We start from the raw sequence: 17,061 nt of genomic DNA, 5'->3' as shown, positions 1-17,061 counted from the left end.
AGAGACCAATCACAGCTCGCAGCGTCTGTTAAAACTGACTTAGATCAAATCGGGATGGTTAAATGTAGGATCAACAAATTCAACTGCTCAAGTGAACTGAGAAAGCAGATGTTTACCAAATTCTATGGCAGGCAATCACTTTTTATTAACTTCCAGAGTTGTTGTAAGCTAGTTTATTACTTTTAACATATAGTTTCTAAAACATCAAAGAAAATACACTTTGAGTAACTCCAAAGCCAATTGTACAGTGTTATGCCTCCAAAGCTTGTAAAATGTATATTATCTGATAGTTCTTCAAACAATATTGAGTTTAATATTATATTTGGTTGGAACCATTTCTTATAGTGCATGCAACCTAAGGCATCTGTACTCAATAAAAGAACTGTCCACATGAAATAAACCCGTTTATGTTTATTATTATGAATAAATGCTATGAAATTAATCTGTTGATGTGCACAGCTTCTGGAAACATAACATTGCTGTACAAGCTGCTGTAGGGTTACATGAGTATTTTCTTGCTTTAGACCATAAACCATAAACCCCCAACTACACTAATCAGCAGGTCTGGAGAAACATCTGCACATATCTAAAATATCTTTTATCACAAACAAAAACTGTCTGAGCCAATTGAGACCAAACACTAAAATTGAAACAATACAAAATAAATAATAATAATAATAAAATCCAGGAAGCGGCCTTTCTCTTTAAGAAGGAAGGACGATGTCTACGTGCACCTTTCCTCCCTCCCTTTCAGAGATCCCGTGTGACCGGAAGACTGATCTGGTAATTAAACATTAAACAGCGAACAGAAATGCTTGCTGCCCATTCTAATTATCTGAGCTTCTGCTGTCATTTACTGATCAGGAAAAAAAAAAAAAAAAAAAACATAATTCTCACTCGAGAAATTAGAACGTAATCACTTCAGAGCTCATCAACGCATCTCAGCTTCTTAAAGATGATTTAGTAATTATCAGAATTTTAGCTCAGGCCGTATCTGTTTTCAGAGAGGTACAATTAATCTTAGTGTGATAGAGTAATTGGGTTGAAAGTGTTCATACATCAAGTTTGAAAGCCTCCGTACTCCACAGCATATGATTACAGGATTAATAATCCGATTTAACCTTTGAAACAAGGTGCCAGAGGCAACTGCATATGTAGGCTATGTAGGCTACTGTCATTGTAAAATATGATATAAAATCATTCATATGCATGAAAAATATCTATATTGTTTTTCATGTTACGTAATAGCAAGCTGGTTTAATCATGGCACTGGGAACAAGACATGTATCTTAATATCCAGAGGGTATAGCAGCAGTATATAGCAATTTATGTCATATTGTCTGTTTATAACAGGAAGAGAACTCGACTGAGAACATTTCTGTTCAGCATGGACACAGGTCAACAGTTCAGCTTCCTTCTACTTAGCACAAGACGACAAAGTAAGAATGGTGAAAACACCTCACACCCAGCTGACACGAGTTTAAAAAATAAACATTGATCAGATTCACTTCTCCAAATAACGCCTGAAGAAGACCTGCCCTTTCAGGAACTTGCCTCCCACACCCTCGCAGTTTTATCCTCCAGAGAGAGAGAGGGGGGGGGGGGCGAGAGAGAGGGAGCGAGACAGAGAGCGAGAGAGCGGGAGAGAATGCGAGAGCAGAAGGTTCGAGCTGCTTGGCAGGCTGAACGGAGAGACATCTGCGCTCCAACAGTACAAGGACAGAAAAGTTTACAGCATACTGTTCATCAAACGGTGCTTCATTATCATCTCACGACTGAATATTGGCATTATCGAAACAGAAAGATAGCTTCAGCAGCCTTCATCAGCACCGCAGAACGTGCCTCTCTGGTTAGCTGAGCCCAAACTGAGGGGCGGGGCAGGGAGGTGAGAGGTGGGAACACCGCTGACTGCAGAGCCAGGACTGGCGGTCTACGCTGCTGACAGACAGCACTGCTGTTCACCTGTGTGGGGCCCAGACACTGACGAATGCATCCCAGCCCAGGCCTGCATAAACCTATAAGCAGATTCACTTATCTATGAACCCCCGGGATGGAGCAAACCCCTCACTGCACCCGAGAGAGCGCCCCACCCAGGGTACCCTCCCTGCGCCCCAGCGCCCCACCCAGGGTACCCTCACTGCGCCCGGGACAGCGCCCCACACCAGGGTACCCTCACTGCGCCCCAGCGCCCCACCCAGGGTACCCTCCCTGTGCCCCAGCGCCCCACCCAGGGTACCCTCCCTGCGCCCGAGACAGTGCCCCACCCAGGGTACCCTCCCTGCGCCCGGAACAGCGCCCCACCCAGGGTACCCTCCCTGTGCCCCAGCGCCCCACCCAGGGTACCCTCCCTGTGCCCCAGCGCCCCACCCAGGGTACCCTCCCTGCGCCCGAGACAGTGCCCCACCCAGGGTACCCTCACTGTGCCCGAGACAGCGCCCCACCCAGGGTACCCTCACTGCGCCCCACCCAGGGTACCCTCACTGCACCCGAGACAGCGCCCCACCCAGGGTACCCTCACTGCGCCGAGACAGCGCCCCGCCCAGGGTACCCTCACTGCGCCCCACCCAGGGTACCCTCCCTGCGCCCCAGCGCCCCACCCAGGGTACCCTCCCTGCGCCCCAGACAGCGCCCCACACCAGGGTACAGTTCAGTGAAGGGCAAGCAAAACACTCAAGTATCTCAAGGATATAGAACACACCTGGCAAAGAAGAAAATCCATGCTAATAACTTACAGGCACATGTAAAAACCAAGGTAATCAGTACCTGTGAAAGGTATTAGTTTTTTGCTGCAGGTATTAGAGTTGATGTCCAAAATGGGTCTAGACCCTACACTACTGTAGTCTCAGGGCTGAATGACTCCCTTCCTCAGGAATGTAGTGTGGCAGATTCCCTTGCTGGTGGAGAGTGATCACGTGGATCCATCAGGGCCCCTGCAAAGAAACACAGGGATGTCACTAGGACAGCTGCAGAGATCCTGCTTTCCCGGTTTAGGAAATCCAGGTTAAAATCAGCCATGAAAGAATCTGAATCAAAGTTTCACAGCGTCTTAAGTAGAAAGACATTCAAATCCAGCCATAAAGCATTGTGGAAGAAAATGAATGTTGTTGAATCATTGTATATAATGTCATAGAAGCTCGTTTCTTATAAACTGCTTTGTGAACTCTGTAGTAATAACAGAAAGTAGCGCTTTTGTGGCCGGCTCTGTTGAAGCAGCACTCAATGAATCTGCACTCCAATCAAGTTTCATTTATAAGCATCGATTTCATCACCACCTTCCCACTGAAACCCCAAAGAACGTGAAGAGCCTGAAACATCTGAGCTGCTTTAACCGTGCGGATCAAAACCGCTCCCGCAAACGCAGAGCCGGGGAGGCGGCTTTCCCGCATGCAGCGCAGGAGAGTCGCATGCAGCGCAGGGAGAGTCGCATGCAGCGCAGGGAGAGTCGCATGCAGCGCAGGGAGAGTCGCATGCACCGCAGGTAGGGAGAGTCGCATGCAGCACAGGTAGGGAGAGTCGCATGCACCACAGGGAGAGTCGCATGCAGCGCAGGTAGGGAGAGTCGCACGCAGCGCAGGAGAGTCGCATGCAGCGCAGGTAGGGAGAGTCGCACGCAGCGCAGGAGAGTCACACACAGCGCAGGGAGAGTCACACGCAGCGCAGGAGAGTCACATGCAGCGCAGGAGAGTCACATGCAGCGCAGGGAGAGTCGCATGCACCGCAGGGAGAGTCGCATGCACCGCAGGGAGAGTCACACACAGCCAGGAGAGTCACATGCAGCGCAGGAGAGTCACATGCAGCGCAGGGAGAGTCGCACGCAGCGCAGGAGAGTCGCACGCAGCGCAGGAGAGTCACACACAGCGCAGGGAGAGTCACACGCAGCGCAGGGAGAGTCACACGCAGCGCAGGTAGGGAGAGGCATGCTGTGTCTGTTGCACTCTGCTCCCTGAATTTAGCCACAGGGGGGCTGTTAGCACGGGGCCCGGTCCGCAGAAACGTGTTTTCTCAGCTGTCCCGTGGAAATCGGCCCCCAGACACCCTCAGCTGACCCCATGGGAAGGGTCACGTGACCTCACTGCATCGCCCCTAAACCTGAGCATTGTGGGATACACACACCGCGCTGGCATTTCCCTACAGCTTTTGAAATTGAGCTGACAGCAGGACAGATGGAGACAGACAGAGCGCCCCCTAGTGACTTCATCCATTTTCTTACAAAGCTGGATGTTTCATTCATCTTACTTCTACCCATGCCTTGACTTGTGGGACTAAACCCAAGCAAAAACACAAAAGCAAAACAAACTGCATCCTTCAAACCCAAACAAAGTTACAAAAATCTTTCCAAAGGTTACAGCGGCTCAGGTTTCCCTGTAGGTTCTGCTCATGCAAAGTTTACAGAAGGCTGCACATCGCGTCAGTGACTTCACATTCCGCAGATAATGACGCCCAAAATGCGTGCGCAAGCACACAGGTCAGCGGGACACAGGGAGAATAAACCGCAAGCTACAGAGAGAAGTGCATTCTGGGAGAATAAACAGCAGACTACACAGAGGAGTGCATTCGGGGAGAATAAACAGCAGACTACACAGAGAAGTGCATTCCTGGAGAATAAACATCAAGGTTGTTTGAGGTGCACTCTCAAGACGGATCTGGAAAAGTACTGAAAGAGCAGATGTATTAATCCGGGTTTGAGAAGGTATACACACATGTGGATGTGCGGGTGTGTGTACAACAACACAAGATTTAGAGTGAGGGATACCATAGCAACACAGAAAACACAACTGCGGAATTATGGGGGGCTGATATCCCATCAAACACATCATGTCTTAACCACTCCTTCTCTCTCTTCTGGCTATTCTCTCACTTCTTCTGTTTATTCATTGCTAGTGGAAATGTTAGATTGCCATTCACAAAGCCAGCAGTAAAGAACTTAGTCTTGCAGTATGCAGTGCAGTATGTTCTTTTCAGATGTACAAGTGTGTGCCTTAGCTACCCTACTAAGCTTGGATGGCTGCTGTACAGCACACAAAACCACAATCAATGAGCATGTAAATCTGTGCGAATCTGTTTATTAGCACAAGGGGAATAAGCGTAGCTGCTAATTAAATCATGCAGAAGCGAATGAGCCTTTTATAACCACGGTTTAATGACAACAGAAAACATCTGCTGAAAAGAATTGATGAGAGTTGCCCATTGGAGACAGAAGCATTCTGGGTAATTCAAGCGAAGGGCTAAAACGATAACGTTTGGGTTACGACATCATGTGGTAGAGCTAAAGGGGGAAGTTTGAATTCTGATTGGACAAAAAAAAAAAAGTATGTTCTGGTTCTGGTTCTGGTTCCGGTTCCGGTTCTGGTTCTGGTTCTGGTTCTGGTTCTGGTCAGTTCCAATTGGGTTAAAGGAAACCAGCTTGGATTCTGATTCGGGCCTAAGTGAGCGACAGAGATAGCGAGCTTCGCCTGAACTCACGTATGGCGTCACCAGCTGCGGATTAATCATTAAACTACCGTATCACCTCATTCAGCCAATTAAGGCTCTGACAAACAGTGCCTAATGGCTCAGTGGGATAACACAGTAAACTACAGGAAGGCTAGAGGGAGGTCTGACTGTATCCCAGCACAGCTGCACTGAGCCTGCACTCACAGAGAGAACCCCAATCCACTCTGTTACCCTGCACAGTCACAGTACCCCCCCCCCCCCCCCCCCCCGCACAGTCACACTGCCCCCTCTGCGCAGTCACACTCCTCTCTGCGCAGTCACACTGCCCCCTCTGCACAGTCACGCTCCTCTCTGCGCAGTCACACTGGCACTCTCTCCCCCCTTCAGCCGGGTTTCTCCTCCCTGCAGTCGCACTGCAGAACCCACGCCGGTAAGGGAGCTGAAACGGAGCGCTGTAGTCATTCGAAAGGAACCGGCTCAGAAGGAGGACCCCGGTGGTTTTATGCAAAGCTGGCCGTTGAATTGCCCGCATTCGCTAGAAATGAATTCGCAGCGGCCTCAGCGCGGTGTGGTGCTGATGCTTCAGGGACAAGAGGAGCGCAAACAGCAGAGTCATGTTTTTATTACACCAAAACATCAAAACAAGACAAACCCCCCCCCCCCCCCCCCCGTCAACGCACTGCAGCTATTTTAGGCGGAGTTATTTTAGAGTCCGTGTTCCGGAACCCTCCTCTCCCTCTTTATGGCAGAACCGGCATCCTTTCAAACCACCGCAACGCTCACGTCTGTCTGCCAGACCAGGAACCTGTGACATCAGCCAACCCGAGCGCTACGGATGTGCTGTAGCATCAGGGCTACAGCCCGCGGTTTGAAATGCGTAGGGCGCCTTCACGCGAAACCTGTTCCTCCTGCAGCAGACTGAGGTCTGCCTGCCTGCCTGCCTGTCTGCCTGCCTGTCTGCCTGTCTGTCTGTCTGTCTGTCTGCCTGTCTGCCTGCCTGCCTGCCTGCCTGCCTGCCTGCCTGTCTGTCTGTCTGTCTGTCTGCCTGTCTGCCTGCCTGCCTGCCTGCCTGCCTGCCTGCCTGCCTGCCTGCCTGTCTGCCTGCCTGCCTGCCTGCCTGTCTGCCTGCCTGCCTGTCTGTCTGTCTGACTGCATATTTGAGCAGAGCGGCGGAGCGGAGCGAGGAAGAGGAGAACGCCCGCAGGCACGTGGCTTATTGCACCACACCTCAGTCGCTCGAGCAGCGAGCAGGGAGCAGCGAGCAGCGAGAGCAGCGGGGGAAGTTTTATTGTTCTCTGTGATTCATTTCACCAGGAAAGGCCCACGGAGATTGACACGCCTTTCTCAAGGGAGACCTGCCGCACACAGTTATAAGAGAGAGAGGCTGTCGCACTATACGGTGGGGAAAGGAGATTGAAAGCAGGGGAACGGTATTTGGTGTGCAGTATTTAAAAGCCAATCTCCCAAGTTCTGTGCTGAGGAATTTTAAAAAGCATTCGCTGGAATGAAGTCCGTTCAAAGAGGAGATAATGGTGGAGCGGGTTACTCTCCTCCATACTGTCTGCTGTAAGTGTTAAGAGTGTGTCACTTCACACTCCATCAACCTGAAGCGTTTAGTGACGGTAGCAGGCACGGGCATGGCCGAAAACTGGCTTACCTGGTTACAGGTGCATGTCCTCAGAGACCTGGGGCTGTCTGGCCTTATTGCCCCTTATTGCCACCTGTTAGCAAAGAGAGACATGAGTCAGCACAGACAGACAGACAGGCAGACAGGCAGACAGGCAGACAGGCAGACAGGCAGGCAGGCAGGCAGGCAGGCAGGCAGGCAGGCAGACAGGCAGACAGGCAGGCAGGCAGACAGACAGGCAGGCAGGCAGGAAGGCAGGAAGGCAGACAGGCAGGCAGGCAGGCAGGCAGGCAGGCAGGCAGGCAGACAGACAGACAGACAGACAGACAGACAGACAGACAGGCAGGCAGGCAGGCAGGCAGACAGACAGACAGACAGACAGACAGACAGGCAGGCAGGCAGGCAGGCAGACAGACAGACAGACAGACAGACAACCAGGATGACTACACCTACATTCACACAGTCATGTGTGTCAGTAACTTTGCTATGGTAACTGTTTTTTTTTCTGTCACTGTAATACAGAGGAAAGATCTTATATACAAGTTACAAACAGCATGGTTCAGAAATTACATTTATTAGTTAAAACCCTGAAGAACTGAACATTTCTTTGAGGATTCCAACTCTCATGATGCACCCTATCTGTGGAAAAAGTTACACAAGCCGACTTAGCAGTTCCTGACAGATGGAAGTTAAAATAATTATGGAAAACTGGCAAGGTGAGCGATATGAGAGAAATATTGGCTCCCTGCTGCAGCTGTGTGCGCTCTCTCTCTCTCACGCTCTCTCTCTCTCTCCCCACTTTCTCACTCACTCACGCTCTCTCTCTCTCCCCACTCTCTCGCTCTCTCAAGCTCTCTCTCTCTCTCTCTCCCCCACTCTCTCGCTCTCTCACTCTCTCACTCTCTCTCACACACACACAATCATAAGGGCATAGTGCCAATTGCATATTAAGATCTTAAACAGCCTGTCTTTAAGGCCCCAGTTTCAGGTCTGGGGAAGAACAGGAGCCTCAGACTCTGACACTGCCTGTGCCTCTGGAGAACTCATTCAGCCAATCAGGTCTTGGTCTCTGACTCTGACTGTCTCTTTCCACAGCGCTTTAGGAAGAAGCTATTACGAAGCAGTACCCCTCCTCGCAGTTTGGGGGCGCTCTGGGCATAACCAGCACATTAATGCACGGGGGTGTCAGCATGTGTACTTTCTGACTCAGGCTCACGGCTGGAGAACAAGCGCATTGGTCAAAGGAGTCGGGCTCTGTGGTGGCACAGGTGAGATCGCAGCACAGCCAACAAGGGCTACAGGTGTGACACAAACGCAACAGCACCGTCCTCAGATGCATTCGTCCTGATTATGAATCTTTGCCTTTCTGTACGTTACCACAGTCTGATCAAGGATGGGTGTTAAAAAAAGCCATCTGAAGAAAATAAGGGTAAAAAACCCGAACTTCCACATGTAAGTGGGGATAATGCAAGTGCGGTACTCCACAAATGATATATTTTCAGTGAATGAAATGTAATGTTTGGGAATGTAAGAGATCAACCGTTCATCCATGAGCTTGCCACTGTAGGATCTTAATCAACATTACAGAGAGAACCTTCCTGTCTTCTGATAAAGAGCAATTAGGAGAATACAATTGTTGCTCCAGTTGTAACAAACGAGGAATACATCACGTCTCATTGTGTCAGGATTTCCCAGCACACCCCAGGAATGAAGGGAGGACTGAAGAGGTGAATCTGAAAGCAGGGGTGATGGGCTCCTTTCGGACTCTAACTGGTCCCCTGGGAGTTTCTCTGCTCCTCCCCAACACCCCCCCCCCCCCCCCCCCACAAAAAAAAAAACAGACAGGAGAATAAATATGAAAGACTGCAGTCACAAGCACACACGCCCCCACGTCCGCCCACCCCCCGTCTGCCACTTAATTGAGTTTAGCCAAAGTGCTGGCATTGCAGAAGTGATATGAGTTATGGATTATAAGAGGCATTTGCAGTGCCATTGATTTTTCATAGAGGAAAGAGCTGAGCGTTGGGGGGGGGGGGGGGGGGGGGGCAGGGATAGAACTGACCGATGGGGGGGGGGGGGGGGGGGGGGCGGGCAGGGGAAAGAGCTGAGCGCTGGGGGGGAGGGGGCAGGGGATAGAACTGACCGATGGGGCGGGGGGGGGGGGGCAGGGGAAGAGCTGAGCGCTGGGGGGGGGGGGTCAGGGGATAGAACTGACCGATGGGGGGGGGGGGGGGTCAGGGGATAGAACTGACCGATGGGGGGGGGGGGGGGTCAGGGGATAGAACTGACCGATTGGGGGGGGGGGGGGGGGCAGGGGGGCGGGCAGGAGGCTGAGAATGGCGCATGGAGCACAGCAGCTCTCCAATTCAATTAACAGAGCCAAGCATTAAGCATTAAGGTGAGGAGGAGGGGTCCTTAACCCTCCACTGGCCATTAGGCCGGGGGTGAGAGAGCAAAAGCGCACGCTTCAGTGGGTCAAATACTGCAGCCAGGGGGGGGGGAGGGGGCGACCACACCCACAGTCCAGTACACAGAGTGGGGCTGACCACACCCACAAATTCCACACTGTCTCTCATCTGAATTCTGGGGTACACTTACGTGCGAGCTTCAGAACAAACCAAACTACTGCCAGCTGTAGTGTACATTCCTGTGTGGTAGAGGCAATAAAACCAGCTGCAGTCATAGAAGTCATCTAATAACCAGTGTGTTTTAAATTAAATCTCACCCACACCTCAATAACACCCAGCCGCCCACCTCTAACCACCGACGGGCGCGCACACCTCCAGATGACACGGTCCCAGGACCATCGGACACGCCAGCGCGCCGACGCTCAGCGTCTGCTGCGCCGCCTCAAAAGCCCAATCAGATCAATTCAGACCGCAATCACAGCACCAGCTGCGTCCTGCTAACGCACACGCCGCGTTCCAGGGGACGCACTTTCTCTCACGTTCTCTCAGCCCCACACACACACGCACACACACACACACACACACGACCTGACGCTCACGGGACCCGGCGAACGCGAAGCGCCCGGAAAAGGAGGCCGCGAAGCGCCAAACGTCGTCCGAGCAGGACCCGCTCCGCGGCGGCTACCTCCGCCGCCCCTGAAAGCAATGACTCTGCGGCGCTAATTAGCGACGGCTAGCCCCAGACCCAGCCCCTCCCACCGGCTCTCGGGTCCCCTTCCCCTACTGGCAGCCACCGCTGGCGGCCGACAGACGCTTGGCAAGCAGGAGCAAGATTTGGCAGATAGTTTTCATTTTTCATAATTTCCTATAATGATGTTCCATTCGGTGGCGACCGGGGAAGGGCTGGCTTAGAGGCGGCAGCTGGCAGAGCCCAGGCTCTTCCCAGCATGCAGTGCACCCTGCAAGACTCGGTGTGTTTTTCCCAGCATGCAGTGCACCCTGCATAAGTTTCCCAGCTTGCAATGCACCAGGTGTGGCGTCAGTCTTTCTGCTTCCAGAGTGCATTGTGGCCTCAGTAAGTTTTTTTTTTCCCAGTGCACAGGTGCAAGGAAGGGTCTTCCTCTTTCTCAACATGCCGCCATTCTGTTTTCTCCATTATCCACCGGTCTGGGACTGAAATGTGAAACCTGAACTCTTCAGAGGACCGAGGCAGTAGCCAGGCTTCTGGTACCTGGCCGAGCCGCTAGCTGTGCGCTAGCCTCTCCAACTACTCTGCACTGGGGAGCCGCTAGCTGTGCGCTAGCATCTCTAACCACTCTGCACTGGCCGAGCCACTAGCTGTGCGCTAGCCTCTCCAACGACTCTGCACTGGGGAGCCGCTAGCTGTGCGCTAGCCTCTCCAACGACTCTGCACTGGGGAGCCGCTAGCTGTGCGCTAGCCTCTCTAACCACTCTGCACTGGCCGAGCCGCTAGCTGTGCGCTAGCCTCTCTAACCACTCTGCACTGGCCGAGCCGCTAGCTGTGCGCTAGCCTCTCCAACGACTCTGCACTGGGGAGCCGCTAGCTGTGCGCTAGCCTCTCTACCAACTCTGCACTGCCGAGCCGCTAGCTGTGCGCTAGCCTCTCCAACGACTCTGCACTGGGACGTCTTTATTAGCGCTCCGCGGAGAAGAACGATAATGCTCATTTCCAAATGTTAAGTATTAGCCATTAGCGCAGCGACACCAAACGCGGTGGAAACGAATGCCCCGCGTCAACCGCACGCAGGTAATCAGCAACCTGCAGCCCCGACTGACACGCACACATTACTCACTGCTTCACTTTGGATTCGCCACAAATGAAAATCTCCAACCTCTTCCCCCAAATATCCTCTTCATTTACCTCAACCTGTTTTTTCAAAAAAAACAAAAAAAAAAAATGGCAGCCATTTAGAGGATTAAAATTTCTCTGAAGTGCAGCAGAAGTAGTCTGCACCCCCACGACCTCTCCCGCGCTTATGTTCTTACGTTAAAGCTCCCGCGATAATCACCATTTTAATAAATAAAACTTCGCATGGCACTCCTTTCTGGGGCAGCGTCGCTCTCAGAGTGGATGACTTCCCTCTCTTCCGAGGAACTCACCTTCTCCTTGTTCTCCTAATCCCCCAGAGGAACTTCTGAGCAGGGGGGAAGGATGTGATGAAAGCAGCAGGGGCTCAGAGAAATTATCTCCCCGCTCACACTCTCCTTTCATCAGCCAGGTGCCTTGAGGACCTTCAAGGACAAATCAACGGCTTTATAAAAAATCTACAGGACACAAATTTAAACCTGACGGGGGGGGAGGAGATGCAACTTCACGCCCCTAATCTAGCGCACGTGCGCTTAAAACTGACAGAGAAGGCGAAAATTAATCTCACGCTTACTCCGCGGAGCCTGATTGGCTTGCACTCTCCACCGTTTTATTCATCCCTCCATCTTGTTCTCTTCGTTCCTCCTGTTCCATTCATCCTCAGCCTCAAGTTCACTGCATTCCTCCCTCGTGCTCTCTTGATTTCTTCCTTGTTTCCAAGATCTCTTCCCTGTTCTCTTCACCCCTTTCCTTTCCCCTTCATCCCTCCCCCTATGTTCCTTCCATTTTAGCTCCACATTTCCTTCGCCTTTCTCTGGTTTCCGTCATCCCTCCCCTATTTTCACTTCACCACCCCGCTTTCAGAATGTTTAAGCAGTAAGTACAGAAGTGATGAGATTGAACCTGATCTGCAGAAAAACTACAGCAACTATAATTGTACTGGGAAATTAAACTGCTTGTTAATGTAATTTAATCTAATTTTCTCAGGTTAAATTAATTAAAGTACACTTTTCTACCTGATTCTGAAGGAGTCTGCGTCTGTAGTGACATCAGCGCCTCCCCTCCCCAGCCAAATCGCTGTCCCACTCTCCCTTTCTTGATCTGCATTGCTTAGCTTAGCAATGAGGTGGACGAACGTAAATTCATAAGGACAGTCCTACACTTTGAACCTTTGTCCTGTGTTATATAACCACAGACAATGTCACATTTAAAAAAAACACCATTTTGAAAATATGTAGTTTTGTACCACAGTTAACCCTTCAGGGAGTGTAGCTGTGTGTGTATGTTCTGAACAAGGCAGTCTCCAGAGAGCGGGCCTGGGGGTCAAACATGAAGTCAAGGGCAAGCGCTTAATATCCTGTGGGACTCTAAAACGTTCAGACGGTTCCAAATGTGTCCTACCATTCCTGCAATTAAAATAGTTGGAATGTCAACAATTGGCGTTGTGACCACACAGCTGTGACCACACGAGCAAGGCTTGTGGTTCAATTTTCCTCTTCACCAAGATCCATTAAAAGATCTATTGCAGATATACAAATACGTTGCACAAGTGGCAGTGCTTTAACAATCCATTATGAAAAGGATACAGTCCACCTAATGAATTTAATTGACTTGTAATTAGCTTTTTGAGGCCACAATAACCTGGTGAGAACACAGCTGATAAAGGGACATTTTAAACACCTTTGGCTTTAACCCTGCAAATTTGCATTCTGATCTTGTTCATACGAGTGTACTGTTTCTCCATCTGCCTACGGTCCTCGGTGAGAGAGGGGAGCCAGGGAATGAGACTGCGTGCAGGGGTCCAGTTTAGGACTGGGGTCAACACATGGGGGGCGGGGGGGGGCAGAGGAAGGGGGCAGGGAAATCCCACACGTCCCAACTGAATGTGGAGCATTTCCTGCAAATGAGCTCTCTGGGTGGCACCAGCCCTTTCAAGCGCTGCTGCTGTAATCCACTGTTTTAATGTGCGCCCCTAATTTCCCCTAACGAGCCCCAGACTTAATCCCTCAGCTCCCAGCGCTCGTTAGGCACAGGAGACAACACGCCTGTGTGTGTGTGTGTGTGTGTGTGAGTGAGTGTGTGAGTGAGTGTGTGTGTGTGAGTGTGTGTGTGTGAGTGAGTGTGTGTGAGTGTGTGAGTGTGTGTGTGTGTGTGAGTGAGTCTGAGTGTGTGTGTGTGTGTGTGTGTGTGTGTGTGAGTGTGTGTGAGTGTGTGAGTGTGTGTGTGTGTGTGTGAGTGGGTGTGTGAGTGAGTGTGTGTGTGAGTGAGTGAGTGAGTGTGTGTGTGTGTGTGAGTGAGTGTGAGTGGGTGTGTGTGAGTGTGTGAGTGAGTGAGTGTGTGTGTGTGTGTGTGTGTGTGAGTGGGTGTGTGTGTGTGAGTGTGTGAGTGAGTGTGTGTGTGTGTGTGTGTGTGTGTGTGTGTGTGTGAGTGAGTGTGAGTGAGTGAGTGAGTGTGTGTGTGTGTGTGTGTGTGTGAGTGGGTGTGTGTGTGTGAGTGTGTGAGTGAGTGTGTGTGTGTGTGTGTGTGTGTGTGTGTGTGTGAGTGAGTGTGAGTGAGTGAGTGAGTGTGAGTGGGTGTGTGTGTGTCGTGTGTCGTGTGTGTGTGTGTGTGTGTGTGGGGGGGGGGGGGTGTAGGTGCAGGGGTGGCTGTCATTCACATCAGTACAACCGTCTGCTGTGGCTCTGTACCAGTGACCTATGAACAGTCTGGATCTTCAGGTGGTCCTCATTGGGCTAATTAGGGTAGGCCAGCTGGTTCCTCCCCCCCCAGGTGGGGCCTTTTCTGCTGCCAGAAAACACTACTATGATAAAGAAACCAATGTAAACCTCTGGCTCAGAGCTTTCTACGTGACCTGATAGGCCAAAGCCTGGTGGAAATAAGGCTATATGCCACTAGTCATGGACACAGACTGAATCCCCTAAGGAAGCCTTGGAGTATACTGAAAGAATGACTCAGCTGTCTGTGGTGTAGTTTCTTCCCCACTTCACTCAGTACAACAGTGGTTTGATGTCATAGATCAGTACCAAAGGTCTCATGGACTGGTGCTTTAACGCAGCTCCTAATGTCCTCTGCTCAAGCATGGCCTTACACCCACAATGCTGTGCGCATTAATCAAACACGCTCTGCATGGCTGAGCTGGGAAAAATGACAACGTCTGCTTTCAGGACCGGCCACCACACCTGGCACCTTATCAGCACTGAACACGTGCTGGGGCCCTGTGCTGATAATGGCTATTAGACACACACAGAGACATACACACCACAACGCTGTAAAGACACAAACACACAGCCCTTCTTTACACACACACACACACACACACACAGAGACATACACACACAACGCTGTAAAAACACAAACACACAGCCCTTCTTTACACACACACACACACACACACACACAGAGACATACACACCACAATGCTGTAAAAACACAAACACACAGCCCTTCTTTACACACACACACACACACATACACACAGAATGACAAAATTGAGTCACACAGGAAAAAAAAAACTGTTTAACAGATAGAGCACGTAGATATGAAGCAGGAGTCTAGACAAAATTTTCTTTTTTTTTTTTTTAAAGAATACCCGCATTATTTCAGAAACACCTGTATAATACACAATGGATTCTGGGTATAATCATGTATTGTCATGATAACCAGCCAAAACAATAAATGAGGAAGGGGAGATTTCACTAAGACGGCAGAGGTTCACATTCGCATTGCACCGCGCACACATCACACACGTGCGCGAGAGATGGCCAGTGCTGCAGTAAATCAATGCGTGAAGCTGCTGTTGACGGTAAAGCAGGTGGGGGGTGGCGGGGGTGGCTGGCACAGCCCTCGAAGCAGAACGGCCCCCACATTAAACAGGACGGAGAGCCTTATGTTCAGTAATGTACAGGACAGAACAGAGCGCCTTCATGCCTGGACTCTCCCTGCGTAACTCTCAGAAGCGAGAGAGAGAGAGAGAGAGAGAGAGAGAGAGAGAGAGAGAGAGACCCAGGGGTCCCAGCATACGCCACGGCGCCAGCTACGCGTGTCATCAGCGTCCAGCTCCCGCTCCTCCGGGCCACTGAGGGTCTTGGACAACCTTCACACCAGGAGCGAGTGAGAGGAGGTTTGGGTTCGAGGCCAGGAGCAGCGCGCGTAGCACACTGAGCCGTCCAACACGCGTCAGGGCACACGGCCAGAACACACACGGGATGGAACTTAGAAACTAAAAAAAAGTGGACGGAATGAAAAGACCAGGTCCCACACTGGGGGGGGGGGGAATGCGGAACTCGTTAATGAAATGAACTCTGCCCGATCGGGCTCTCCTGAACGCCTGCCCTGTGGCGGGCCGGGGAGAAAGGGCTGACCCCGGGCTATCAGCAACACCCTGTCTAATGCGCTGATTGAGATCTGAAGCGCTGCAGGACACGCCGGGGGGGGGGGGAGACAAATGTCTGTTTTATGGGGGGTTTTTTTTCTCCTCTTCTGGAGACAAACAGCGGCTTTGAACTTCACAGAAATAAAGAGAGGCTCTATTTCCCCCGTGTTTGTTTGTGGAAACGCTGTCGTTATTTCAAGCCTGACGCGTAACTTCAGGCGCTAGGAGGACGCTCCCCGGCTTCTGTTAGGGAGGGGGGGCGAGTTCTCCCTTCCACCTCAGGGGGAGAGAGAGAGAGAGAGAGAGAGAGAGAGAGAGAGCGCGCGCTCAGTGCGCTGAGCTCATCGGATGCATAGGCCATCAAAGAGGCTGCAGACACACGGGGTCATCCTGAGCCATAATCCAATTACAATCACTTGATTATTACTGAATGCATGCCTCTATCCTCACTGCTCCCCCCGCCCCCCCCCCCCCCCCCCCCCCCCCCCCCCCCGGGCGCAGACATGTGATCCAGTTACACCAGTCTGATCCGTTCCATCGCCTCCTGAGCCGCACTACACTCTGATTCACCCCCCCTCCCCCCCCCTCACCCCCCCCCCCCCCACAGTCTGCCTTTCCATCCACTGATAATGATGCGTCCACATTGTTCCATCAGAGTCAGCTTCAGGGGTTCCACAATAGTGGCGCATTTCCCAAAAAAAAAAAAAAAAGATTTTTCTTTTTCCCCCCCCTTTTGCTCAGACATTTTTCCACGGTGGAAACGCAGCTGATCCATGTTCACGGGCATTCTGCTTCTTTAGGGAAAACAAAAACCACGTCTGTTTCCACCGTATAATCTCCAGCATATAAACACACACACCCTGATGTGTAATTGCGGAAGGTGCACTTCGGATTTAGCCCAGACCTTAAATTTAGGCTTCCCTTGCAGTCTCAAATGATAGCTTCTGCGTCTGAGCGGAGTCATTTCCTGCGTTCATAAACAAACGCCCCACCCACCCACCGCAGAGACCTGAGCAGTGTACGGTAAGTACTGACCGGTCCGCTCTGAGCTTGGGTCCGGGGCCAGCCTGTGGAGAGGGTCTCGGCTGAGCGGCTTCGATCGTGTTTCAGGCTCTGTGCTAACGACCACACGGCTGAGCTCAACTCAGTACATCCATTACATTACATTACATTACATTACATTACATTACAGGCATTTAGCAGACGCTCTTATCCACAGCGACTTACACAACTTTTACACAGCATTTGCATTGCATCCATTTATCCAGCTGGATATGTACGGAATCAATTCAGGTTACGTACCTTGCTCAAGGGTACAACGGCAGTGTCCTACCCGGGAATCGAACCTGCGACCTTTCGGTTACAAGCCCAGTTCCTTACCCACTGTGCTACA

General features: G+C 51.3%; 1 long non-coding RNA gene across 1 annotated transcript in view; it reads right to left on the bottom strand.

The window, feature by feature from the left end:
* Positions 1-2,641: 2,641 nt before the first annotated feature.
* Positions 2,642-17,061, bottom strand: part of LOC118213716 — a 28,713-nt gene continuing 14,293 nt past the window's right edge. Inside the window, exons 2-3 of the long non-coding RNA XR_004762497.1 lie at positions 7,091-7,154; positions 2,642-2,930 (exon numbers count right to left, since the gene is read on the bottom strand). This is a non-coding gene — a long non-coding RNA (uncharacterized LOC118213716). The remainder of the gene's footprint in view (positions 2,931-7,090; positions 7,155-17,061) is intronic.

The sequence above is a fragment of the Anguilla anguilla genome, chromosome 15, assembly GCF_013347855.1.
Source record: "Anguilla anguilla isolate fAngAng1 chromosome 15, fAngAng1.pri, whole genome shotgun sequence".
In the NCBI taxonomy this organism is placed as follows: Eukaryota; Metazoa; Chordata; class Actinopteri; order Anguilliformes; family Anguillidae; genus Anguilla; species Anguilla anguilla.
Note: the sequence above shows the minus strand (reverse complement) of the source record. Positions and strands in the feature narration are given on the sequence as shown.